General features: G+C 47.1%; 1 long non-coding RNA gene across 1 annotated transcript; it reads left to right on the top strand.

Moving 5' to 3' along the window:
- The first annotated feature begins 4029 nt into the window (after positions 1-4029).
- On the top strand, positions 4030-21527 carry LOC125131668 (uncharacterized). Its single transcript, XR_007136008.1, has 3 exons — positions 4030-6614; positions 11511-11604; positions 21260-21527. It is a non-coding gene; the product is annotated as an uncharacterized LOC125131668 (long non-coding RNA).
- Positions 21528-27135: the final 5608 nt, after the last annotated feature.

Raw genomic sequence — 27135 nt, 5'->3', positions numbered from 1 at the left:
ACCTGGGATGGAACCCAAGCCATAGCAGTGGCAACACTGAATCCTTAATGGCCAGGCCACCAGGAAGCTCCAGGCTGCTTTTTTTTTTTCTTTTTTTTTTAAGTAGATTCCCAGACCCTGTCTCAGACCTAATAAATTAGATTCTCTAGGCTAGGGCTTGAGAATATGCATTTTTCAGTAGCTCTTTCAAGGGATTGGTCCTGAAATTAAGAGTTTAAGAAACACTAAGGGGAGAAACTGGAGTGAAGAAACTTCCAGAAGGAAAGAAACTTCCTGGAGGGAAGAAGCTGCATTACTCATCTTTGTAAACCAAGCTCTGGAGATTCCAACAGCTGTTTAGTGTATTTAGCAAAAGGCCACACCCAGGCTGGGGGGAAGGGAGGAGGAACTAATACTGTGGAGCAGTCCTCTGAACAAGGCTTTTGTATGTCTAACTTAATCCTTTCAACCAATTTAAGAAATTGTGGCTGTGGTGTAACCAGCAGGGCCCTAAAAAGTGAGAAACATAGCTTGTTTGTTGATAGTTTCTGAGAGAAAACGGACATCACCCATCTTGTCCAATTCATCTGGGAAAACCTGAACTAATTTTCTTTAGGCTAAGCAAAAAACAATGAATAAACTTATTTTGTCTGTCTTTGTAACCATTTGTGAGATCATTTAAGTAACTCCTAATGACTGTGTTTAAAAGCAATGTGGATTATTTGACAGTTGTCTCCTTCTAAACCACTCATAAGAATATATGCACTTGGAGTTCCCCTTGTGGGGAAATGAATCCAACTTGTATCCATGGGAATTCAGATTCGATCTTAATTTGTGTGTCGAGGATCCAGTGTTGCTGTGAGCCGTTGTGTAGGTTGCAGTCACGCCTTAGTCCATATGCCACAAGTGTGGCCCTAAAAAGCAAAAAAAAAAAAAAAAAAGGAAGCATATATGCACTGGAGTTCCTGCTGTGACTGCAGTGGGTTAAGAATCTGACTTCATTGGCTAGGGTCACTGCAGAGGCACAGGTTTTATCCTCAGCACAGAGCACTGGATTAAAGGATCTGGCAGCCCAGCGCACTAGGTTAAAGGATCTGGTGTTGCCACAGCAGTGGCTTAGGTAGCAGCTGCAGCTCAGATGCAATCCCTGGCCTGGAAACTTCCATATACAGTGGGCCTAAGAAAACAAAACAAAACAAAACAAACTAAAAATCACATCTTCAACAGAAGAAAGGCTGGGGGGGAAATGTAATTGTAATGTATACATGTAAGGATAACCTGACCCCCTTGCTGTACAGTGGGAAAATAAAAAAAAAATAAAAATAAAAATAAAAATCACATCTTCAACCAGACAAAGCAGCCTGAGGGCCAGAACAATGCCTTTCCACTTTGTATCCTCAAGGCCTGGAATAAACACTTGATAAATGGAAGAGGAAGCCTGCCTATTCCCAAAAATCTTGATTAGGTCTCCAGATATTATAATGCCAAAGACTGACTCTTAGCCTTCAATTGGTTGCCTTTTACAAGTTAACCCGATTTTGAAGCTACTCTTTGATCTTAGCAATTTCCCGCATAGCAATCTGGTAACTGGAACATTTTACAAATTAAAATACACAAATGATTTGAAACTCTGCTCTTACTAAAAACAAAATAATGCCATTGGCAGCAACATGGATGGAACTAGAGATCATCATAGTAAGTTAGAGAAAGACAAATACCGTATGATCTCCCATACATGTGGATTCTAAAATATGACACAGGATGGAGTTTTCATCCAGGCACAGTAGAAACAAATCTGACTAGGAACCATGAGGTTTCAGGTTTGATCCCTGGCCTTGCTCAGTGGGTTAAGGATCCAGCATTGCATTGAGCTGTGGTATAGGTCGCAGACACGGCTTGGATCTGGTGTTGCTGTGGCTGTGGTGTAGACCAGCAGCTGTAGCTCCAATTAGACCTCTAAACTGGGAACCTCCATATGCCTCAGGTGCAACCCTAAAAAGACAAAATACAAAAAAATTTTAAAAATATGACACAGGAGTTCCTGTCATGGCTCAGTGGTTAGAGAATCCAACTAGTATCCATGAGGACAAAGGTTTGATCCCTGGCCTCACTCAGTGGATTAAAGATCTGGTGTCGCCATGAGCCGTGGTGTAGGGCAGATGCGGCTCATATCCCACTTTGCTGTAGCTGTCGTGTAGGCCGGCAGCTACAACTCTGATTCAACCCCTAGCCTGGAAACTTTCATATGCCGAAGGTGCGGCCCTGAAAAGACTAAAATAAAAAAATAAGATAAAACATGACACAGGAAGAGTTCCCATTGTGGCTCAGCGGTAACAAATCTAACTAAAATCCATAAGGATGCAAGTTCAATCCCTGGCCTTGCTCAGTGGGTTAAGGATCAGGTGTTGCCATGAGCTGTGGTATAAGTCACAGACGAGGCTCACTGTGGTGTAGGCTGGCAGCTGTAGCTACTATTTGACCCCCATCCTGGGAACCATCATATGCCACCGGTGGGGCCCTAAAAAAGACAAAATAAATAAATAAAATAAAATATGACACAGGAGTTCCTTGGTGGCTCAGTGGGTTAAGGAGCCAACATTGTCACTGCTATGGTTCAATTCCTGGCCCTGGAACTTCCGTGCCATGGTGCAGCCAAAAAACCAACAAGGGCCTACTGAATAGCATAGGGAACTATATTCAACACGTGAGATGAGCCATAGTGGGAAAGAATATTTAAAAAAATGGGAGTTCCCTTTGTGGCTCAGCAGAAATGAACCCAACTAGTATCGATGAGAATGCGGGTTCAATCCCTGGCCTCACTCAGTAGAATAAGTGCTGTGAGCTTGTGGTGTAGGTTGCAGACTCAGCTTGGCTCTGGTGTTGCTGCGGCTGTAGTGAAGGCCGTCAGGAAGCTGCAGCTCTGTTTGGACCCCTAGCCTGGAAACTTCCATATGCTATGGGTTTAGCCCTAAAAAAAAAAAAAAAAAAAAAGGATGAGAAGTTATGTATAACAAAATCACTTTGTTGTACAGCAGAAGTGAACACATTGTAAATCAACTATATTACAATCAAAAAGAAAACCTGAAAAAAATAATTCTTTTAACTTTAAGATTTTTTAAATGTCTAAAATTTATATCATTCCCTGATAATCATTTCACGATGTATGTAAGTCAAATCATTATGCTGTAATCTTAAACTTGTATAGTGCTGTATGTCAGTTGTAACCGGATGAAACTGGAAGGTAAAAAGAAAAAACCCCAAATTCTCCTTTTATACCATCATTGTAAACTTCCCATCCAGTAAGCTTTCAACTACAGCTGACTAAAATTTTGTTTACCTGTCCTCTCTCTCTAGGATAAAGGAGCTTAGGAAGAAAAAAATAGTCCCTGACAAAAAAATAATGTCTCAGCAGTCTAATACACTTTCTAGTACTCTGAACAAGAAAACAAACCTAGATTTTTCACATCGTGCAGGCTCAGGTCATTTGAAGGGCAATGGTGACTGGAGAAGCTAAATAGAGCATCACACATCCCTCAAACTTTTCAGGATCCTAGAAGGCAAGAAACTAAGAAAAGAACTCTAACAAGTCACGTTTCTTTCTGTTTGAAAAGCCCAGGGAGTTTCCACTGTGGCTCAGCACGTTCCGAACCCCACTCGTACCCATGAGGATTCGGGTTTGATCCCTGGCCTCACGCTGGGGGTTTGGGATCCTGTTGCTCCAATTTGACCCCTCAGCCTGGGAAAGTCCATATGCAACAGGTGGGGGCCCTAAAAAGAAAAATAAAAAAGAGGAAGAAGGAAGAGAAGAAGAAGAAACGCCCAGAACCTGTTGATGAGGAAGGATTCCTAATCTTGGAAGGGTTAGATATTTTCTGCACCCACTCCCTGCTGCTGTCCCCTCAGATATTCTGTCCCCTGGCAGAAGTTCCCAGGCCTGGGATAGAACCCTGGCCACCGCAGTAATCAGAGCCCCAGCAGTGACAACAAGGGATCCTTAACCCAGGGAGGTATGGGGGAGCTTCCAGATATTCTTTACTGCTATTATTACTATAATTATTTAAGATGATTCATTCTGCATTATCTTTGCCAGCTTCGTTTCCTTCACGGAGAAGCACTGCGATTCATCCCAGCCTAGACGGTACCTGGAAGGAAGGCCTTCTTCCATTTGGTGGCTCTGGTGGTCATGAAGGCGCTGCAGGAGGAAGAAAGCCTGGGAGACATGGGAGGCAGGGTCAAGAACACCATTTGATTATTATTTGAGCTGACCTCGGGCCCAGCCTTCCTGAATATTCTCTTTTCTGAAGAGGCCTGCAAGAAGACAGGCCTGACTCTAAACCCAAATGAGCCCCTGCAGCCTGAAGACCCTCCGGCAAAGAAAAGCAGAGGTGATTTGAGGCCTGGTGGGGAAGAGAAAGAAACTGCTGAGAGACTAAATGCCGAGGTCCATCCGCATTCTTGGAAGCCAGAGGAGGCAGGCTGGAGACACCCGGGAGGCCCAGAGAGGAGTCTGGACCCCACAGTGAACCAGCTGAGGGCTTCATGGAACCTTTCATCAGACCCCCAGGGACTCCAGCTCGAAACAAACACATAATCAAAACGTTTCCCTCCCTTCCAAATATCCAAAGCCCTTAGGCTCCTCAGCTCCCCAGACCTGGAAGGAAGCCGGGCGCTTACTGCCAAGGTACCGTCACCAGTCACCCCCACCCCCACCTGCACCCGGAACTTTGCACCCCAAGGGAGTGCAGCCTTTAAAAAAAAAAAAGTTCCTGTTTTAACCAAAAATGAAGCAGTTGCTCTTTCTCCTTCCTCCCCTGGGACAAGAAGCCCTTGAGTCCCCTCCAGAGTCCAGATGCAAGGAGAGCGCTACCCCACCCCCAGTTTCCAACTCCCAGCAAGGCGAATGGCCCCAACCGGCTCAACAAGTCCCTGGAAAGGACTTGCCCTCCCCCGGCATCCACAGCTGAGGCCAGAGGAAGGAAGGGGAGGGGTGGGCAGGGGGGCTGGCCTGCTTTCCCCCTCCCACAACACTGGGGCCACCCTGAGGGCGGGCAGAGGGCCGGTCTGGAGGAGGAGGTTGCTGGATTCATAAACAAACCCGCCAGGGCCACGAGGTGCCCAGAGGAGCGGGTGGGGTTTGCTGGCCTCTGAGGCCCAGCCTGGAGCTGGGAGACTAGTGTGGGCCGGGCTGGGACCTCTCCACCCCCAGTTTCCGTCTAGGGGTGGACCATCTGACTCGCCCCAACCACAAACCCCTCCTTCCTGCTTTGCCCTTCCTCCCGGGGAGCCTGAGAAGCCAGCTGAAGTTCATAGAAGACACCTGACTTCTCTCTTCTTCCGGAAGTTTTCACTGTCGCCCAGCCCAGGCGAGTGGGTGGTTCCTGTTGGGGAAAGGCCCTGGAACACCCTGTTTGTGCCTTTTTGGGGTGCTCAGGGAGATGGGAGAGGGCAGGAGCTTCACAGACTTTTGCCTCCAAGAGGGCTTTTCCCAGCACTGCTCTGATGTTGATATCTGGCCTGGTGATAACCTCTTAGCACGCTCTTCTCTTCTCTCTGCTCTCCCTTCCCCCACCCCTGTAGGTGATCACAGCTGTCTGGACAAAGGTCCCTGGGCGTCTTCCAGGAAGAACTTACCTTTAGTCACTCACAGCAAGACTGGTAACTAATACCTATAGATAATATGGTGTCTCTTTCTTACTGATTGGGAAATAAACTTAGAACTTGAGGAGTTCCCTTGTGGCTCAGCTGTAAAGAACCCAACTAGTATCCATGGGGACTTGGTTCAATCCCTGGCCTTGTTCAGTGGGTTAAGGATCCAGCGTTGCCATCACAGACGAGACTCAGATATGGTGTTGCTGTGGCTGTGGTGTAGGCTGGCAGTTGCAGCTCCAATTTGAGCCCTAGCATGAGAACTTCTATATGCTGTGGGTTCAGCCCTAAAAGGAAAAAAAAAGTTTTAAGATCAATCAAGAGTTTTTAAGGCAGACACTGGAAGCCAGAGAACAAGAAAACTGAACTAGAAGAATCAGGAATTTTCTCTGAGCCATACCACCTGGCTCACCACCAAAGGGGCCCAGAGAAGAAGAGGAAGGCTTCCTGCTGTCCACAGTGGAGAGTATAGGATAAGATGAACAGGTCTTGGAATGGTTAGTCTCCCCCAAGTCTTGGGGAACTGCCTGGTTGGTCTCCTCATTCCTGCAAGGTGCACACAGCAGGGCTGAAGCAACGCACTACGGCCGTGTGGTATCTCTGTCTAGGACCCTCTGCTCAATCCTGCCCAAGGACTGAGCCAGTCCAAGCTGCCAACATCAAGCTGATGCTTCTCTGAATGCCTCCTCCCCGCCCTCACCCCACATGGTGCTGCTAAGGCCAGTAGCCACGGGGGCTTGGGTCCAGTTGGAGCTTAGCTTCCAGGTCCAGTGGTGGTTGACTGCCTAGACCCCTCAGGCTTAGCCTCCTGCAGGAACTTCAGAAAACACTGAAATAGACCTCCAACCATGTGCATTATGTGGCCTTGATGGAAGGCAATGTGACGATCACCTAACAAATATTCTTTCCAAGAATGTTGAACCTGAACCTAAGGAAGTCTTTCAATCTCATCTCCAGTTGGCAGAAAATAGAGGGGCTGGAGGAACAAGGTAAGTGAAAACAAAGAAACAAACCAGAAAAATCCAACAGGGCAGCTGACTCTTTCTTCACAAACCAGTGGCCTGGAAACGGAGGAGGAGGAGCTGCTTCTGCCGAACAGACCCTTAAGAGGCAAAACATGATCCTATTTTGTTTTGATTTTTGCTTTTTAGGGCCGTACCTGCAGCATATGGAGGTTTCCAGGCTAAGTGGGTTAAGGGTCCAACTTTGCCGTGAGCTTTGGTCTAGGTTGAAGAGACGGCTCAGATCCCATGTTGCTGTGGCTGTGGTGTAGGCCGGTGGCTGCAGCTCTAATTCCACCCCTAGCCTGGGAACCTCCATATGCCTCAGGTGCAGCCTGAAAAAGACAAAAAAAAAAAACAATAAAAGGCCCAGTAGCTGCTTTCTCCTTTCACATCCCAAGTCTCAGGCCCATGGCCTTCTTTCCTTTCTGCTAGAGTTCTTACCTTCCCTGCTATTCTGTCCTCTTATTCCCTTGCCATATCAGCCATGGCTCATGCCAAAGGCATGCCACCGCTTGCTATACATCTCAAGGTTTGGTGATTTGGAGAATGGCAGTAAAAGTCTGAGGTTTCTCTCTCTCTTTTTCTTTTTTTTTTTTTTTTGGTATTTTTAGGGTTGCACCCACAGCATATGGAGGTTCCCAGGTTAGGGGTCCAATCGGAGCTATAACTGCTCTCCTACGCCACAGCCACAGCAACATGGGATCTGAGTCTCGCCTGCGACCTACACCACAGCTCATGGCAACGCCAGATCCTTAACCCACTGAGCGAGGCCAGGGATCGAACCCACAACCTCATGGTTCCTAATTGGATTCGTTTTCGCTGCGCCACGGTGGAAACGCCCCTGAGGCTTCTCTAATGGTACCTTTTTAGAATCTGGGTGGTGGTAGTAGAATTTGGGGGAGAAACCGTTCCCCACACTGCAGCCACCCCGTCTGAAGCCGTCAGCCTCTGTCACATGGTGTCGCTAGCCCAGAGAAGGAAAGCACTCAGGTCATATGGGAGCAAACTCCCCAGCGACAGACTTCTGACCAAGGTTTCTGATCAAGAGGAGGGAGGCCGTTGGCTGGAGAACTTTCTGCCTCCCAACTATGTGGTTTATTTATCCCCCACCATTCCCTGCTCCCCAACCCGACCCCAGACCAAAGCCAGTCTCCCTGCGGTGCTCTTTCAGTCCACGTTGAACACATTCTGAAAAAAGCACATCCATGAACGTGTCCATGTCGAGCATGTTCTGTGTAAGAGGGGGCTCCAGACACTAGACACTGGGGACGAGGAGAGGAGGAAGACACAGTCCTGCCTCAGGAAACTCATGGATGAGCAGAGGAGGCTGACTCATACTCAGCAATTGTAATATCCTGTCTTACAAGCAGCAAAGGAGATACATACACAAGCAGTATTTTTTTTTTTTTGGTCTTTTTGTCTTTTCTAGGGCTGTACCCTTGGCATATGGAGGTTCCCAGGCTAGGGGTCTAATCAGAGCTGTAGCCGCTGGCCTATGCCACAGCCACAGCAACGTGGGATCTGAGCTGCGTCGGTGACCTGCGCCACAGCTCACCGCAATGCCAGATCCTCAACCCACTGAGCAAGGCCAGGGATTGAACCTGCAACGTTATTGCTTCCTAGCCAGATTCGTTAACCACCGAGCCATGATGGGAACAACGCAATCCCTTTTTAAGGGACCTTGCGCCCAGTTTTCCCCCCAACAAATTTATGGTCTCTTCAAACCCTTACCATCTCCACTCATAGCAGTAAGCAGTCAAGTCCAATCAATCTTATTCCATGAATATCTTTCATTTATTTATTTGGGCCACACCCACGGCGTACAGAAGTTCCCAGGCTAGGAGTCTAATTGGAGCTGCGGCTGCTGGCCTGTGCCACAGCCACAGCAATGCCAGATCCGAGTCGAGTCTGCAAATTACACCACAGCTCACGGCAACACCAGATCCTTAACCCACTGAGCAGGGGCAGGGATCAAACCCTCATTCTCATGGATGCTGGTCGGGTTTGTTACCCCTGAGCCACAATGGGAACTCCAAAGATCTTTCAGATTCATCCCTTCCTCCGCCTCCTTATCCCCAGCCATTCTTAGTCAGGAATCCCCTTCATTCTTTATTTAATGATGTTACTATAGATAGTGGGTTCTTTGTCTTCAGGTTGATAGTCTTCAAAATAGGCTCCAGGGAGTCTTATCTCATTGATAAGACATAGCTCATCATCTGTTACAAATCAAACGAAATCTCTCCAGATCCTCCCTTTCACCCAGAGACATAAACAAAGCTCCAGCCTTGCCCACTCAGCTACTTATCCTTTATAAAATAGGCCAAATTATTTCCTCTGGAGTGGAAATAAATGGCTGGAGTGCTCTTACCCTGCAGTAGTTCAAGAACTCATTTTTCGGAGTTCCCTTTTTGGTGCAGCAGGTTAAGAATTTGGCATTGTCACTGCAGTGATTCTGGTCACTGCTGTGGCTCAGGTTCAATCCCTGGCACAGGAATGTCCACATGCCTCGGGCACAATCTGAGCCGCAGCCGAGACCTACACTGCAGCTGCCGGCACCAATGTTGCATCCTTGAACACGCTGTGCCAGGCAAAGGATCAAACCTGCACCCCTGCAGAGACCCGAGTTGCTGCAGTCAGATTCTTAACACACTGTACCACAGTTGGAACACCTTATCTGTACATTTATAAACACAGTGGAGGGAAGTAGCCCTGGGTCATGGAGCCACAGGTCAAAGTTCACATACAGGCTTAGAAACTGTTTTTTTTTTTGTTTTGTTTTGTTTTTTTTGTCTTTTTAGCTATTTCTTGGGCCGCTCCCGCGGCATATGGAGGTTCCCAGGCTAGGGGTCCAATTGGAGCTGTAGCCACCGGCCTACACCAGAGCCACAGCAACGCGGGATCCGAGCCGTGTCTGCAACCTACACCACAGCTCACGGCAACGCCGGATCGTTAACCCACTGAGCGAGGGCAGGGATCGAACCCGCAACCTCATGGTTCCTAGTCGGATTCCTTAACCACTGCACCACGATGGGAACTCCCTAGAAACTGTTTAACTTGGAGTTCTCATCATGGCGCAGTGGAAAGAAATCCAACTAGGAACCATGAGGTTGGGAGTTCAATTCCTGGCCTCGATCAGTAGGTTAAGGATCTGGCATTGTAGCTCTCATTCAGCCCTAAGCCTGGGAACCTCCATATGCCACAGGTGCGGCCCTAAAAAGCAAAAAAAGAAAAGAAAAACTGTGCAACTTGAGGCAACTTAACCTCTCTGAGCCTTAGTTGCCTCAACTGAAAAATGAGAATATTGGGGGTTCCCGTCATGGCGCAGTGGTTAACGAATCCGACTAGGAACCATGAGGTTGCGGGTTCCATCCCTGCCTTTGCTCAGTGGGTTGACGATCCGGCGTTGCCATGAGCTGTGGTGTAGGTTGCAGACGCAGCTCGGATCCCGCATTGCTGTGGGTCTGGCGTAGGCTGGTGGCTACAGCTCCGATTCGACCCCTAGCCTGGGAACCTCCATATGCTGCGGGAGCGGCCCAAGAAATAGCAAAAAGACCAAAAAATTAAAAAAAAATGAGAATATTATTACTTATAAGGAAGGGTTGTAGAGAAATTAAATGGAAATGTCAGTCGTTTTTGCTTCTGCTGTGGGTTTTTGGGGTTTTTTTTTTTTTTGCCTTTTTAGGGCTGCACTCGTGGCATATGAAGGTTCCCAGGCTAGGGGTCCAGTTGGAGCTGTAGCCACTGGCCTATGCAACAGCCACAGCCATGAGGGATCCTTAACTCACTGACCGAGTCCAGGAATCAAACCTGCATCCTCATGGATCCTAGTCGGGTTTGTTAACCGCTGAGCCATGAAGGAAACTCCCTGCTTTGGACTTTTTAAAAAAATCTGTTTGGTTTTTTGTTGTTACTACCCCAATAACAGGAACATCATGTCAAGATTTGAAACGGTCAGAAGTTTAGTGAGTATATGCACATCTCCCATCATTAACCCCCCCACACATACACACCATTCTCTCTTCTCCCAAGGTAGGGAGCCGCCTTCACCAGTTGACAATTGGTTTGCGGTTTTTCAGTCCCTTTTTTTTGGTCTTTTTGCCATTTTTAGGGCCGCTCCCGTGGCATATGGAGGTTCCCAGGCTAGGGGTCTAATTGGAGCTGCATCCGCTGGCCTATGCCAGAGCCACAGCAATGCGGGATCCGAGCCTCGTCTGCAACCTACACCACAGCTCACGGCAACGCCAGATCCTTAACCCACTGAGCAAGGCCAGGGATCGAACCCACAACCTCATGGTTCCTAGTTGAATTCATTAACCACTGAGCCACAACGGGAACTCCGCCTTTTATTTTATTTTTTATCTTTTTCTTATTTTTCTTTTTTTTCCTTTTTTTTCAGTCCCTTTTCTATGCATTTACATATATCTGTATACATCCAACAGATATGTACTCAACGTCTACTCTGTGCCGGGCACTGACTGTTCTGGTGTGACAATAAAAACGCAAGGAACAAAACTGAAAAAAACTTCAGGTGTTCTCTTGTGGCACAGGGGGGTTAAGGATCAGGTGGCTTGGGTTGCTGCTGTGGCCCGCAGTTTCTACCCCTCGCCCAGGGAACTTCCACATACCTCAGTGCAGCCAAAAAAAGAAAAAAAATCTTTTTTTCTCCTTCTTTTTCTTCCGCATCCTCAGCATAAGGAGGTTCCCAGGTCATGGATTGACACTAAGCTGAAGTTGCAACCTACCCCACACCGGATCCTTAACCCACTCTTCCATAGCAGGAATTCCAAGAAAAAAAATATTTGCTCTTTTGAGCTTCCTTGCTATGTTCACACACATTCCTCCTCTTCTTTTTTTTTTTTTTTTTTTTTTTTTTGGCCACAGGAGTTCTCAAGGACTTGAGCCACTGCAATGACAACACCAGATCCTTAACCCGCACCGCAAGGGAACTTCAATATCTTGGTATTTTTTTATGCGAGTAGGTATTGTAAGTATTATTGTTTGTTTGACTTTAAAAAATTGTGCTGCAGATCTTTTCATTAGTTTATTTCATTCTTTCTTAACTTTTCAAACTCTTTCATAGCAAATATCTTTTTTTTTCTTTTGTCTTTTTGCCTTTTCTAGGGCTGCACCCACGGCATCTGGAGGTTCCCAGACTAGGGGTCTAATCGGAGCAGTAGCCACCGGCCTACACCACAGCCACAGCAACTCGAGATCCGAGCCGAGTCTGCGACCTGCACCACAGCTCACGGCAGCACTGGATCCTTAATCCACTGAGCAAGGCCAGGGATCGAACCCACAACCTCATTGTTCCTAGTTGGATTCGTTAACCACTGTGCTACGATGGGATCTCCGCAAATATCTTTTTTTTCCCTATCTTTTTAGGACCACACCCTTGCGATATGGAGGTTCCCAGGCTAGGGGTCGAACCGGAGGATCTGCGCTCTTAACCACTATGCTACATAGCTCTCCACGGTCTCCTAAATGCCATTCACGGCTGCAAGTATACAAATACAAAAATTTTCTGACCTATGCCACAGCCATAGCAACACCAGTTCCGAGCCTCGCCTGGGACCTACACCACAGCTCACAGAAACATCAGATCCTTAACCCACTGAGCAAGGTCAGGGATCAAACCTGCAACCTCATGGTTCCTAGTCGGATTTGTTCTGCTGTGCCACTATGGGAACTGCTGTATTATTTTTTTTTCACTTTTTTTTTTTAGGGCTGCACCTATGGAATATAGAAGTTCCCAGGCTAGGGGTCAAATCAGAGCTACAGCTACCAGCCTACACCACAGCCACAGCAACGGGGGTCCAAACTTCACCTTCAATCTACACCACAGCTCATGGCAAGACCGGAGCCTTAACCCACTGAGTGAGGCCAGGCATCGAACCCGCATCCACAGGGTTGGATTCATGTCTGCTGTGCCATAACAGGAACTCCTGTCTTTGTACTTATATATTTATAGCCATGGATGGCATTTAGGAGACAGTGGAGGGCTGTGTAGCATAGTGGTTAAGAGCCCAGATCCTGGAGATAGGTTGGGAATCTTGGCTCTGTCACCTTCTAGCTATATGACCTTGGGCAAGTCATTTAACCTCCTTTCCTTACTTAGCTTATCCATAAAATGAGGAAATAAGAGTATCTACTGGGTGGAAGAGTTGAGGTGTGGTAGGAATCCCAGCACAGTTAAGTACATATCAGTATTATTGGCATTGATTCTTAGATGGAATTTCAGAGTAAACATTATATACATTTAGGACTTCCCATTGTGGCTCAGAGGTAGCAAACCTGTCTAGTACCCATGAGTATGCAGGTTCAATCCCTGGCCTTGCTCAGTGGACTAAGGATCCAGCATTGATGTGAGCTGTGGCGTAGGTCGCAGATTCAGCTTGGATCCTGTATAGCTGTGGCTGTGGCTGTGGCGTCGGCCAGCAGTTGTTGCTTGGATTTGACCCCTACTGAAAACTTCCATATGCTGTGGGTGTGGCCATAAAAAGGAAAAAGCAAAATACAACAACAAATTATACACATTTAAAATTTTGATAAATCATCAAATTGTCTTCCAAAATGTGTATTATGTGTATTAGATATTAATTCTTTGTCGAAATATGTCATATATTTTCGGTGTTCCCGTTGTGGTGCAGCGGAAACAAATCCAAGTATTACTCATGAGGACACATGTTTGATCCCTGGCCTCACTCAGGGGTTAAGGATCTGGCATTGCCGTCAGCTGTGGTATAGGTCGCAGGTGCAGCTCAGATTCTGTGTTGCTGTGGCTGTGGCATAGCCAGCAGCCAGTTCTCCCCTTAGACCCCTAGCCTGGGAACTTCCATATGCCGAGAGTGTGGCCCTAAAAAGACCAAAAAAAAAAAAAAAAGGTATAGAGTATTACCCTCAAAAGATCACTGTGTCCCCTTCCCACAGAAAATTCATACCAGAGTTCCCATTGTGGCTCAGAGGGTTAAGAACCCAACATAGTGTCTGTGAGGACACCGATTCCATCCCTGGCCTCAATCAGTGTGTTAAGGATCTGACATTGCCAGAATGGATGCAGCTCCAATTTGACCCCTAGCCCAGCAACTTCCATATGCCACAGGTACAGCCATAAAAGGAAAAAGAAAAAGAAAAAAATCCATGCCAACACCTTCCCTACTTCAGCCCCCAGGCAGCCACTGACCTGCTTTCTGCTTTCTAGCTTTCATTCTAGAAAAGAGGGGGAGTTCCCTCTGTAGCACAGCATGTTAAGGACCTGGTATTGTCTCTGCAGCAGCATGGGTCTGATCTCTGGCCCAGCATAGTGGGTTAAGGATCTGGCATTGTGACTGCTGTGGTTCAGGTTACTGCTGTTGCTTATGTCCAATCCCTAGCCCAGGAACTTCCACATGCCAAAGACGCTGGATTAATAATCCACTGTGCCACATCAGGAACTCCTTACTTTTTTTTTTTTTTTTTTTAGGGCCGCACCCTAGGCATATGGATGTTCCCAGGCTAGGGGTCAAATCGGAGCTAAAGCTGCTGGACTACACCAAAACTCATGACAACGCCAGATCCTTAACCCTCTGATCGAGGCCAGGGATCGAACCCGAAACCTCATGGTTCCTAGTCAGATTTGTTTCTGCTGCACCACAGCAGGAACTCCTTACATTTCTGAATATACAAAAATACTAGATACTAACCCTTTTCAAAAAAAAATATTGGGGGAGTTCCCTTGTAGCTCAGCTGGGGATCCTGTGTTGCCACCGCTGTGTCTCTTTGTTAGAGCTGTGGTTTGATCCCTAGCCTAGGAACTTCCACATGCCACTGGCACAGTCAAAAAAATATATATTGGAAATATTTTCTCTTGTCAGTTGCCTTTTAACTTTGTTATTGGAATTCCCACTGTGGCTCAGCAGATTACAAACCTGACCAGCATCCTTGAGGATGTGGGTTCAGTCCCTGGCCTCGATCAGTGGGTTAAGGATTCAGTGTTGCTACAATCTGTGGCACAGGTTGCAGATGCAGCTCAGATCCAGCGTGGCCGTGGCTGTGCATAGGCTGTTGGCTGCAGCTCTGATTCAACCCCTAGCCTAGGAACTTCTATGTGCTATGGGTGCAACCCTAAAAAAGACACACACAAAAAGAAACTTTGTTGTTATCTATTCAATAGAATTTTTTTTTAAATGGCTGCACCAAAGGCATATGGAAGTTCGCAGGGCCAGGGATCTATTCCCAGCTACAGCTGTGACCTACACCACAGCTGTGACATGCCCGGATCTTTTAACCCAGTGTACCAGGGCAGGGATTAAACTTATTTTTTAAAGATCAAATCTTTCTTTTTGTACCTTGAGTTGGGCCTTAGTTGCTTTCCTCTTCCCAGAAGCTGGACATGTACCAGGCACAAAATACCACCTCAGTGAGTGTTTATTGAAACCCAACAACAGTGTGGAATTCCCTAGGAGTTTGTAAATGGGGTCACATTCTGATCACTTAGAGACCACAACTAGTAACTGGAAATGAATTTAACCCTCAGTAAAACTCCAAAATATTATCTGCAAAGGAGAGGCTGATGAGATGGGAACATCCAAATCCAATTTTTGCTCCACTGTGTACTTACAGAGAGCCTTCTTTAAAGAGCTCATCTGGGAGTTCCCATCTTTTGGCTCAGCAGTAACAACTAGTATCCATGGGAACACGGTTCGATCCCTGGCCTTGCTCAGTGGGTTAAGGAGCCAACGTTGCCATGAACTGTGGTGTAGGTTGCAAATGCACCTCAGATCTGGCATTGCTGTGGCTGTGGCATAGGCTGGCAGCTGCAGCTCAGATTCCACCTCTAGCCTGGGAACTTCCATATGCTGTGGGTGTGGTCCTAAAGAAAATGAATAGGTAAATGAAATAACAAGCTCAGCTGCGGAGTTCCTGTTGTTTTTCAGTGGAAACAAATCCAACTAATATCGATGAGGACTAGGGTTCAATCCCTGGCCTCGATCAGTGGATTAAGGATCCAGCATTGCCATGAGCCGTTCAGATCACAAGTTTCTGTGGCTGTGGTGTATGCCAGCAGCTGCAGCTCTGATTCAACTGCTAGCCTGGAAACTTCCATATGCCGAGGATGCCGCCCTGAAAAGCAAAAAAAGCCTGCCTCATAATAGACATTTGATAAAAGTCTGAATGGATGAATGCATTAAAGGTAAGCCAGGAGTAGGAGGAATTATATGATTCATTAAGAAGTCTGGATTTTATCTTGGGGGTAAAGGAAACCATTAAAAGATTTGAAGCAGAAGAATAAAATATAAAAGGCTCAATCAATCCCACTAGGCTGAGATGAACTGTTCAGATAATTGGACAATATAAATTGCACAGTGATAGAGTAAAAACATAAGGGGACCATAATCCAGCCTGGAAACACCTGAACTGAGTAGGAGATCATGGTTCTTTTTTTTTTTTTAATTAAAGTATAGTTGATTTACAATGTCATGTTAGTTTCAGGTTGTACACAGTGATTCAGATTTTATATATATATACTATATATTATAATTATTATATAGTATATATAATTTTTCAGTTTCTTTTCCCTTATAGGTTATTACAAAGTATTGAGTATAGTTCCCTGGGCTTTACGGTAGATACTTGTTGATTATCTCTTTTTTTTTTTTTTTCGGTCTTTTGTCTTTTTAGGGCCGCACCACAGCACATGGAGGCTCCCAGGCTAGGGGTCCAGTCAGAGCTGTTGCTGCAGGCCAGAGCCACAACAACTCTGGATCCGAGCCACATCTGCAAGCTACACCACAGCTCATGGCAACACCAGATCCTTAACCCTCTGAGCAAGGCCAGGGATTGAACCTGCAACCTCATGGTTCCTAGTTGGATTTGTCTCCAGCTGCGCTACATGGGAACTCCCATTTGTTGGTTATCTATTTAATATACAGTGTGTGTATGTTAATCCCATCCTCCAAATTAATCCCTTCCCCCAGGAGATTATGATTCTTAACCTACTTGGGGATCTTTTAAAAAGTACTCATACAGGAATTTTCTGGTGGTACAGTGGGTTAGGGGTCCAGCATTGTAACTGCTGTGGCAGGAATTCCATCCCTAGAACTTCCACATGCCTCAGATGCAGCCAAAAATAAATAAAATTTTAAAGTAAATAAATAGGAGTTCCCGTCGTGGCTCAGTGGTTAACGAACCTGACTAGGAACCATGAGGTTGTGGGTTCGATCCCTGGCCTTGCTCAGTGGGTTAAGGATCTGGCGTTGACGTGAGCTATGGTGTAGGTCGCAGACGTGGCTCGGATCCTGTGTTGCTGTAGGCCAGAAGCTACAACTCTGATTCGACCCCTAGCTTGGGAACCTCCATATGTCACGGGTGCAGCCCTAGAAAAGACCAAAAAAATAAAAATAAAATAAAATAAAATTTTAATAAATAAATGTTAAAAATAATTAAAAAAAAAAAAAACCTGCTCCAGTCCAATTAAATCAGTGCCTCTGGGTTTTTTGTTTTGTCTTTTTTTGGTGTTTTTTTTTTTTTTTTTTTGCTTTTCAGGGCTGCACCCAAGGCATATTGAGGTTCCCAGGCTAAGGGTAGAATCAGAGCTACAGCTGCCAGCCTATACCACAGCAACACCAGATCCAAGCCATGTCTTCAACCTATGCCACAGCTCACAGCATCACTGGCTCCTTAACCCACAGAGTGAGGCAAAGGATCAAACCCACAACCTCATTGTTCCTAGTTGGGTATGTTTCTGCTGTGCCATAATGGGAACTCCAATACCTCAGGGGTTGATTGACATGCATAAATTTTTCAAAATTATTTGTTTGTTTGTTTGTTTTTCAGGGCCGCACTCGCGGCATATGGAAGTTCCCAGGCTAGGGCTCTAACCAGAGATATACCTGCCAGCCTACACCGCAGCCACTGCAATGCAGGATCTGAGCCGTGTCTGCGACCTTACACCATAGCTTCTTGACAAGGTCGGATCGCCCACCCACTGAATGAGGTCAGGGATCAAACCCGTATCCTCATGGATACTGGGCAGGTTCATTACCGGTAAGCCACAATGGGAATTTCCCATTTTTTGAAATTATTATAAAATATTGACTATATGCATTACAACTCCATGACTATATTTACTTATTTATTTTTTGCCAAGATCAAGGCATGTGGAAGTTCTTGGTCCAGGGAATCAGATCCACACCACGGCAGTGATCCGAGCCACAGCAGTGACAATGCCTGATCCTTAACCCACTGAACCACAAGGGAACTCCAGTGACTTATTTATTATATAACTGATAATTTGAACCTCTTAGTCTCCTTCACCTGTTTCACCCCTCCCCCCAAACCCTTTCTCCTCTGGTAATCAATAGTTTGTTCTCCATATCTGTGAGTCTGTTTCTGTTTTGTTATATTTGTTTTGTTTTTTAGATTTCACATATAAGTGAAAACATACAGTATTTGTGTTTCTCTGCATCTATGCATTTTTAAAGCTCGTAAAGTCATTCCAGAGTTGAAAAACCACTAAGTTACAAGGATATTCCAGACAGAGAGCAAAGGCAAAACAGCTAAATATTGATGGTCATGAGTTATAGACACAGAGAACCTGGGACTTTATCTTCTAGGTGATGGAAAACATTTAAGGACTTTTTTTTTTTTTTTTTTTTAGTCTTTTCAGGGCTGTACCTCCCCATATGGAGGCTCCCAGGCTAGGGGTGGAATCAGAACTGTAACCGCTGGCCTACACCACAGCCACAGCTACGCTAGATCCAAGCCGTGTCTCTGACCTACACCACAGGTCACCACAACACCAGATCCTTAACCCACTAAGCAAGGCCAGGGGTTGAACCTGCGTCCTCATGGATGCTAGTCAGATTTGTTTCCACTGAGCCACAATGCGAACTCCTTTTTCAATTTTTTTTGAAGTATTTTAAATAAAGAAATGAGGATTTTTTTTTCCAATCCAGGTGCAAAGAGTCATTAAGTTAATCTTATTCTTTGCTTCACAGTATTCTGTTGTGAAAATTAATAAAGAGAAATCTCATCCAAAATGGAGCTGGGAAGGAGTTCCCGTTGTGGCACGGTGGTTAACAAATCTGACTAGGAACCATGAGGTTGCAGGTTTGATCCCTGGCCTTGCTCAGTGGGTTAAGGATCTGGCGTTGCTGTGAGTTGTGGTGTGGGTCGCAGACATGACTCAGATCTGGTGTTGCTGTGGCTGTGGTGTAGGCCAGCGGCTACAGCTCCAATTTGACCCCGGGAACCTCCATATGCCAGGGATGGGACCCTAAAGAGACAAAAAGACCAAAAAAAAAAAAAAAAGAAAGAAAGAAAAGCCCCTGCACTTTGAACTCCCAGGTTCTCTCAATAGACTGTTTGTAAAGCCCCTCTCAACTGTCCCTTCTTTATAAAAGAGGGAGCCTCTTCTTTCTTCTCTGGCCTGTGGTTTAGCATAGATTGCCTGTCCACAACTGCAATTCTTTGCTCTTCTATAAGAAACCCATTTTGCTGGTAAAATACTGGCTTTTGTTTTAGGTTTATACTGTCATCATTTGAGTTCCTACAAGACCCCTCTCTAGTTCTTTTTCCCCCTCTTCATCCCTAAGCCCTTCCTCTCCTCCCTAAAAGCACCACTCTGTGTTTATTTGTCCCTGAATATATACACACTTGTTTTGTGGGTTCAATTCTCTGTTGTGTTTAATTTGCCTGCAGAATTTAATTGTGCCATAAGTATAATCGTTTTACTTTCACAGAACACTTTTTTCTTTACCTTTTAGGGCTGCACCTGCGGCATATTAAATTTAATTCCAGGCTGGGCGTCAAATTGGAGCTCCACCTGCCCGCCTGCTTCACAGCCATAGCCACTCGAGATCCAAGCTGTATTTGCAACCTGCACCACAGCTCACAGCAACGCTGGATCCTTAACCCACTGAATGAGGCCAGGGTTTGAACCCGAATCCTCATAGTTACTAGTCCAATTTGTTAACGCTGAGCCACAATGGGAACTCCCTAATTTTTTTTTTGTCTTTTCTAGGGCCACTCCCTCGGCATATGGAGGTTCCCAGGCTAGGGGTTGAATCGGAACTGTAGCCACTGACCTACACCACAGCCATAGCAACTCGGGATCTGAGCTGCGTCTTGGACCTACACCACAGCTCACGGCAACGCCGGATCCTTAACCCACTGAGCAAGGCCAGGTATTGAACCTGCAACCTCATGGTTCCTAGTCAGATTCGTTAACCACTGCGCCACGAAGGGAACTCCAGGTACTCCCTATTTTTATCTTTTTAAACTGAATTATGGTTGATTTACAATGTTGTGTTAGTTTCTGGTTAGCTAGCAGTGATTCAGATATATATTTTTTACATTATAGTTTATTACAATATATTGAATATAGCTCCCTGTTCTATACAGTAGGATCTTATTGTTTATCTATTTTATATACGGTAGTTTGTGTCTGCTAATCCCAAACTTCTAATTTATTCCTTCCTCTTCCCTCTGCCCTTTGGTAACCATAAATTTGTTTACTATGTCTATGAGTCTGTTTCTGTTTTGCAAATAAGTTCATTTGTATCATTTTTTTAGATCTCATATATAAGCGGTATCATGTGATATTTGTCTTTCTCTTCCTTTTAGGAAGTAAGTTTTTTTTTTTGCTTTTAGGGCTGCATCCACTGCATATAGAGGTTCCCAGGCTAGGGGTCAGATCTACGCTCTAGCCACAGCAATGCTGGATCCTTAACCTGCTGAGCGAGGCCAGGGATCGAACCCACAAACTCATGGTTCATAGTTGGATTTTCTGCTGAGCCACGATGGGAACTCCTAGGCAGTAAGTTTTTATGTAACTTTTTTTTTTTCATCTTCTATGAGAGTTGTTTACCCCCATTTTTCAGACAAGGAAGTTGAGGCCTACAGAATTTGCACATATAGCAAGTGGCAGAGCTTGAATTCACACCTTAGTCTAACTTTCAAGACAGTGCGTTTTACTACTCCAAACAGCCTCTATGTCATAAAAGCATGGCTGTTTACCAGGCTCTCTTCCACCAGATTGCACACTTCTTGTTAAATGCTATTTTGGACACTTCTGGCACATACCTGGCACAGTAGATGCTCAGGAAATGTCCCTGAAAGGCTGATAGGCAGGTGCGTGGGGCAGAAAATAGACCCTTGCTTGCTGAATTCCGGCCTGGCAGTCTGAATACTTTTGGAATTTTGACAAAGGTCTTGCCTTCTCTGAGTCAAGTCTGGGGAAAGGTGCAGAATTAATACCATAACCCTCTGAGGCTTCTTCCCGCCCCAGCCCTTGCCTCAGCGCTGGCAGCTTTGCCATTGTTACCTTCAAAACGTGCCAACCCTCTGGCCCCAAGAACAAGCCCTGGAGAGCAGGTTCATTGGCGCCCCGGTTGGGTAGCTCACTCCTGCCACCTGGTGGTACTTCGAAGCTTTGCTCCCTCTTCTTTCAGGGTCCCGGATCTAAGAAAGGTGTTACCTGAAAAAGTCTAGAAGCTATTTGCACACTGCCCTTCCCTCCAAGAACTTTTCTCTGGAATCCCTTCCCATTTGCAGAACATACTGAGCTGAGCTGGATGGCGTTAAGACCTTTAAAGATTCTGAGCTCTGAGAAGATTGTGTATACAAAAATATTTTCTTTTCTTTTTTTTAAGTCCCCCTGCTTTGCTTCCCTGTGTACTAAGCATCACTGGATATGGACACCACGGACCCGGCTTTGGAGAAGAGAAGCTTCCTAATTTAAGCCTATGGACCACTTGAGAGCAAAGGTTGTTGTGTTTTATAAACATTTATCTTTCTGGGGACACCACAGTGCCTGGGAAGTAAGAGGAGATAATCAATGTCCGTTTTTCGGTCTTTACCTGAAATGTAACCCTGGCTGGCCTATTGTTAGGACCCTTGGAGACCACCTCTGCTTTATCACCACCTTGCAGGGGTGCCTAATGCCTATCTGCCTATCTCTCGATCTCTTTTTTTCTTTTTTGTCTTTTTGCCATTGTTTGGGCCGCTCCTGAGGCATATGGAGGTTCCCAGGTTAGGGGTCGAATCGGAGCTGTAGCCACCAGCCTACACCACAGCCACAGCAACGCCAGATCCGAGCTGCATCTGCGACCTATACCACAGCTCACAGCAACGCCGGATTCTTTTAACCCACTGAGCAAGGCCAGGGATCGAACCCACAACCTCATGGTTCCTAGTCAGATTCGTTAACCTCTAAGCCATGATGGGAACTCCTCTGCCTATCTCTTTGCATCTTTAGTTTTCCTCTTTGCAAGTCTGAACCCTCTCCCCCTGCCCTCCCCCGCTCCAAGAAACCTGATTTTGTTTCCAAGAAAGGATCTCACAACCCTAGAACTTTAGAGATGAAAGCAGCCAAAATACTAAGAATCTCTACCATTTGTTGAATCCCATTTTTTTTTAAGTGGCCTTTATTAAGGATAGCCATTTTAGGGGTTCCCTCAAGGCTCAGTGAGTTAAGGATCTGGTGTTTGTCACTGCTGCAGCTTGTGTTGCTGCTGTGACATGGGTTTGATCCCCGGCCCTGGAACTTCTGATTGATGCAGCCAAAAATGAAGAATAGGCGTTTTTGGAGTTCCCAGCATGGCGCAGGGGAAACAAATCTGATTAGGAACCATGAGGTTGTAGGTTCAAACCCTGGCCTTGATCAGTGGGTTAAGGATCCAGTGTTGCTGTGAGCTGTGATGTGGCTCCCAGACGCAGCTCAGATCCGGTGTTGCTGTGGCTCCAATTAGACCCCTAGCCTGGGAACCTCCATATGCCACAGGTGTGGCTCTAAAAAGCAAAAAAAAAAAGAATAGTCACCTTTGATTTTCGCAATTATCTTCTTAGAATCTATTAAATTGAAGATGTGACTTTTCGTGTTTGGGGACATATTAATATGCTCTTTATTAATGACATCAATGATTAAAAACCCATTCCAGCATTGCTGAGATAAATTAGAAAGGAACCTTAGCACTCATCAAAGTCAGTGGTTCTCAATTAGATGTAGCCAAATTCGTTTCTTTTCAGATGAAGAAAAGGAGGCAGTGAGCGGGAAAGTGGGTGATCTATGCTTTCAAATATGGCCCCTCACTTTTTCATGTATCTTTTTCCCTTACCCAGATTGCTACGATCCTAAAAAAGCAAGCATTGAGGGTCCTATGTAGCATTTCTACAATATTTCAATCAAGGGACCACTCAATAAATCCTAGTGACTACTAAATTGATGAGTAGCTTTTATACCGGAGCTAGAGTGAGAAGTGGCAGGCTCAATAGGTGGATGGAAGATGATAAGTATACTAGATAGAGGACTTCTAGACAGATGGAACGTAAATCATTAAAAAGTGAAAAGGGAGTTCCCATCATGGCTCAGCAGAAACAAATCTAACTAGTATCCATGAGGATGTAAGTTCGATCCCTAACCTCACTCAGGAGTTAAGGATCAGGCGTTGCCGTGAGCTGTGGTGTAGTTTGCAGACACAGCTCAGATCTGGCATTGCTGTGGCTGTGGAAGCCCTAGTCTGGGAACTTCCATATGCCACAGGTGCGGCTATATAAAAAAAAAAAAAAGGAAAAAAAGATGAGGCTTGAGGCATCCCCTCCTCTGTGAGTTTGAGATGTGAAAGAGGAGGGTCTGCTTTTTAACTAGGCCACAGGACTGAGGAAAGGACACAGTGATTTTTGACCAGGCTGATTACTTTGTTTTTGGTTTGTTTGTTTGTTTTGTCTTTTTGAGGGTCATACCCTCGGCATATGGAGGTTCCCAAGCTAGGGGCCTAATCGGAGCTCTAGCTGCTGGCCTCCAGCACACCCACAGCAACGCCAGATCTGAGCCACATCTGCAACCTACACCACAGCTCTGGGCGATGCCGGATTCTTAACCCACTGAGCAAGGCCAGGGATCCAACCTGCAACCTCAGGATTATTCCTAGTCGGATTCATTTCCGATGCGCCACGACGGGAATTCCTGATTAGCTTTGGTTCTTTTTTTTGCTATTTCTTGGGCTGCTCCCGCAGCATATGGAGGTTCCCAGGCTAGGGGTTGAATCGGAGCTGCAGCCACTGGCCTATGCCAGAGCCACAGCAACGCTGGATCTGAGCCGCGTCTGCAACCTACACCACAGCTGACGGCAATGCCGGATCGTTAACCCACTGAGAAAGGGTAGGAACCGAACCCGCAACCTCATGGTTCCTAGTCGGATTCGTTAACCACTGCGCCACAACGGGAACTCCAGCTTTGTTTGGTTCTTCGTATGATTCCCTCATCCCTCCACCGTGACCTTGTATCTTAGATCTTCTGGAACTTTACAGCTTCAGATATCTCCTTTAAACCAGTGAGATATTCCAAAAAAGAGCAGACTGTGTATCTCCTCCTCCTCAGCTTTTCCTTCCCCTTTTCTTTTTTCTTTTTCTTTTTTTTTGGCCACACCTGCCACATGCAGAAGTTCCCAGGTCAGGGATTGAACTGATGCCACAGCAGCGATCTGAGCCACCACAGTGACAACTCGGGATCCTTAACCTGCTGCACTACAAGAGAACTCCCATCCTCAGTGTTCCCAATGCTCTGTCCCACGTTGTATCCATGCCCAAATCTGAACCTTCCCAGCAAAAGACACATAGGCAGGATATAAGAATTAAGCCCCAGAACTTCAAAGGCAGTGGGCAGAATAGGATTAGATTAAAGAGTGGGGAGTTCCCGGCATGGCTCAGCAGAAATGAATCTGACTAGCATCTGTGAGGATGCAGGTTTGATCCCTGGCTTTGCTCAGTGGGTTAAGGATCCGGCCTTGCTGTGAGCTGTGGTGTCGGTTGTAGACTCTGCTCAGATCCCAGCTTGCTATAGCTGTGGCCTAGGCTGGTGGCTACAGCTCTGATTCAACCTCTAGCCTGGGAACCTCCATATGCCGCAGGTGTGGCCCTAAAAAAAAAAGAATTTAAAAAAAAAAAGAGAGTAAAGAATGGGCTGAGCTGAATATAACAAAAAAGAAACAGACTCAAAGATATAGAGAACAATCTAGTGGTTACCAGGGGGGAGAGAGGCACTATAGGGGTAGGAGATTAAGAGCTACAAACTATTATGTATAAAGTAAGATACAAAGACATATCTTTGTATATATCTTTGTATATAGGGAATATAGCCAATATTTTACAATGACTATAAATGGAATGTAACCTTTTGGTGAGTCACCAAACTGTACACCTGAAACTTACATAATATTGGACATCAACTATACTTTCATAAGGACAAAAAAGGAGTTGAGCTAGGGGTACAATTCTCATGCTCTTCTTCTCCACCTGGCTGAGAGAAAGGGCTGCCAAGACTGGGTCCACTGGACACGCTATACTTCTTCTGTAGGAATTTGGAATTAACTAGAACATGCTCTGAGAGTAGCACTGAGGAGGAGAATTGCAGACCTCCTCTACCCCAGCCCCCAGAATCTTGGAGAGATGGATCAGGCCTGAGAACCAAGCAGAAATGAACTGGGGTGGTGGGTGCTGTCTGGCAAGGCACAGACAGCCCTAGATGGCTCAGGCTGTCACCTCACCCATTGTTAAGTAGGGCCTGCCCGCTGTCCTATCCCATCCCATATTCTTGCATTCCTAATGTCTCATTATTGGCAGGGAAGGCCCAGGGTTCAGGGACACTTTCCAGGGGTAAGGGACAGGGTAGAGAAAGAGTGTGGTCTTCCCTGTGTGTTGAATGTACTTACTTGACTTCTATGTATGTCTCCTTCTAAGACCTGGCCCCTGCTGCTGTCAGCGTCGTCACCATGAATGCCCATGGGTGTGCGACGGTGGCATGTGGTACGTGCCTTTGTGTGTCAGGGAAGGGGCTCCCTGTGGTGTGCATGTGTGTTGGGAGGAGGTGATGGCGAGAGCCTGGCTCCCTCTCCTCCTCCCCCAACCCTGCTCCCATCTGGCCTTGATCAGCCGGTCCCTGGGGAGGGAGCCGCGGTTTCGGATACAGGAAAATGTTCCAGGAAGCGGCCACTGTGCTGGGCCCTGCTCAGGCTCCCCCAGCGGAAATTGTTTCAGGAGGGAGGAGGAGAGTGTTGAGATAGGATTAAGGGAGGAGGGGGTGGCTCTTGGCTCCCCTCTCTCCCAGATAAAGTAGGATATGTTGATGGGAAGCTCAGGTCAGCCAGGAACCTGGGGATGCTGCTACCTAACTTACCTAATGTAGGAAAACTGAGGGCCAGCGAAAGAGGGTTCCCTTTCTTATCTGGTTCCTTTTCTAGTGACGTTTAAGAATTGGGATCTGGGTGGCCCCTGGGGGTCCTTTTTCTGGCCCTGCTGGCCGTGTACCCAGGCTGAGGACCAGGACACCTGGGTCTTGTCTGAAAGTGGTGTGGCTTGATGGGGCTGGGGAGTGGGGGTGGGAGGGGGCATAAGATTCAGCCTCCTCTTCTCCCCACTGAGGGGGCTTTGAAGCTTGGATCCAGGACTGGGAGGGCTGCCTAATTGGGATAATGGAGGTTAATGGGGCGCCTGGAGGGGGTGGCCACGCTCCTAGATCAAAGAGGCCCGCTCTTCCCAACCACCACAGCTGGAGGTCACAGCTGGAGGGGGAGGGGCAGGGGCTTCGGGCCAGCCAGCAGGGGGTGCTCTGGCCCCTGAATGCCCGTCCTCTCGAATCTCTGACCCCTTCTTCGCTTGGAACTACTTTTACCTAGAGAGTGCTGGTGGGGAACGGAGGATAGGGGAATGGGGGGTATCCTGAGATTCAGACTCTTCTTTGTGTGGGTTGATGCCGAAGAGAAAGGGCACGAGAGGCGGGCAGCCTGGGCTCGACGGCATGTTAGCGCCTTTGGGACCTCGGGCACGGCAGGGTCCCGAGGAGAACGCCTGGGATCCAGGTCTCGGGATGGCCGGGGCTGGGGAGGCCGGACTCCAGTCCCAGGTTCAGGCGGTGGAGAAAGGCCTGGGCGGGGCAGCTGGGGGCGCTGGCTCGGGCTGAGGGGAAAGGGGCACACAGAGCTCCCCGCCGCCGCCTACTCCCCCCTCCCCCCGGTTGGCGCTCCCTCTCGGGCTCTAATCGGCGCGGCGGCCGCAGCGGGCAGAGTCAGCGCCGCCAGTCTCCGGGACGCGACTCCCAGCAATTGTGGTCGGGACCGCAGATATGCAGCTGCCTCCTGCCCGGGCGCCCGGCCCGGCCGGCCCCGCCCCCCCGGCCGGCCCCGCCCCTCCGCCTCCCGGCCGCGAGCGCGCGCGCGCGGGGACACTGAGGCACAGCCGGGAGGCGACGTCCCCTGCCGCCCTGAGCCCAGACCTTTGTGCGAGAGCCGGCTGGGGACGCCCTTGGCGTCTCCCTGCAACTCCAGACCTCACGATCTGCTCGTCCCGGGCCACCTATCCCCGGAGTTGCGGGAGCTGGGACTGAGGCCACCAGTCTTGCCTTAGCTTAACCGCTGGCCGGGCCTCAAACCTCCAGGCTAAGAAAGTCAAGCAGTGCTTGCTTTGAGATCCAGCGGGGAGCGTCCGACTGAGGGTGTGTGCGGAGGACATGGTAGTGGTGATGGCTGGGTCCCAA

This window comes from Phacochoerus africanus, chromosome 7, assembly GCF_016906955.1.
Source record: "Phacochoerus africanus isolate WHEZ1 chromosome 7, ROS_Pafr_v1, whole genome shotgun sequence".
Classification (NCBI taxonomy): Eukaryota; Metazoa; Chordata; class Mammalia; order Artiodactyla; family Suidae; genus Phacochoerus; species Phacochoerus africanus.
This window is presented reverse-complemented; position numbering and strand designations above follow the sequence as displayed.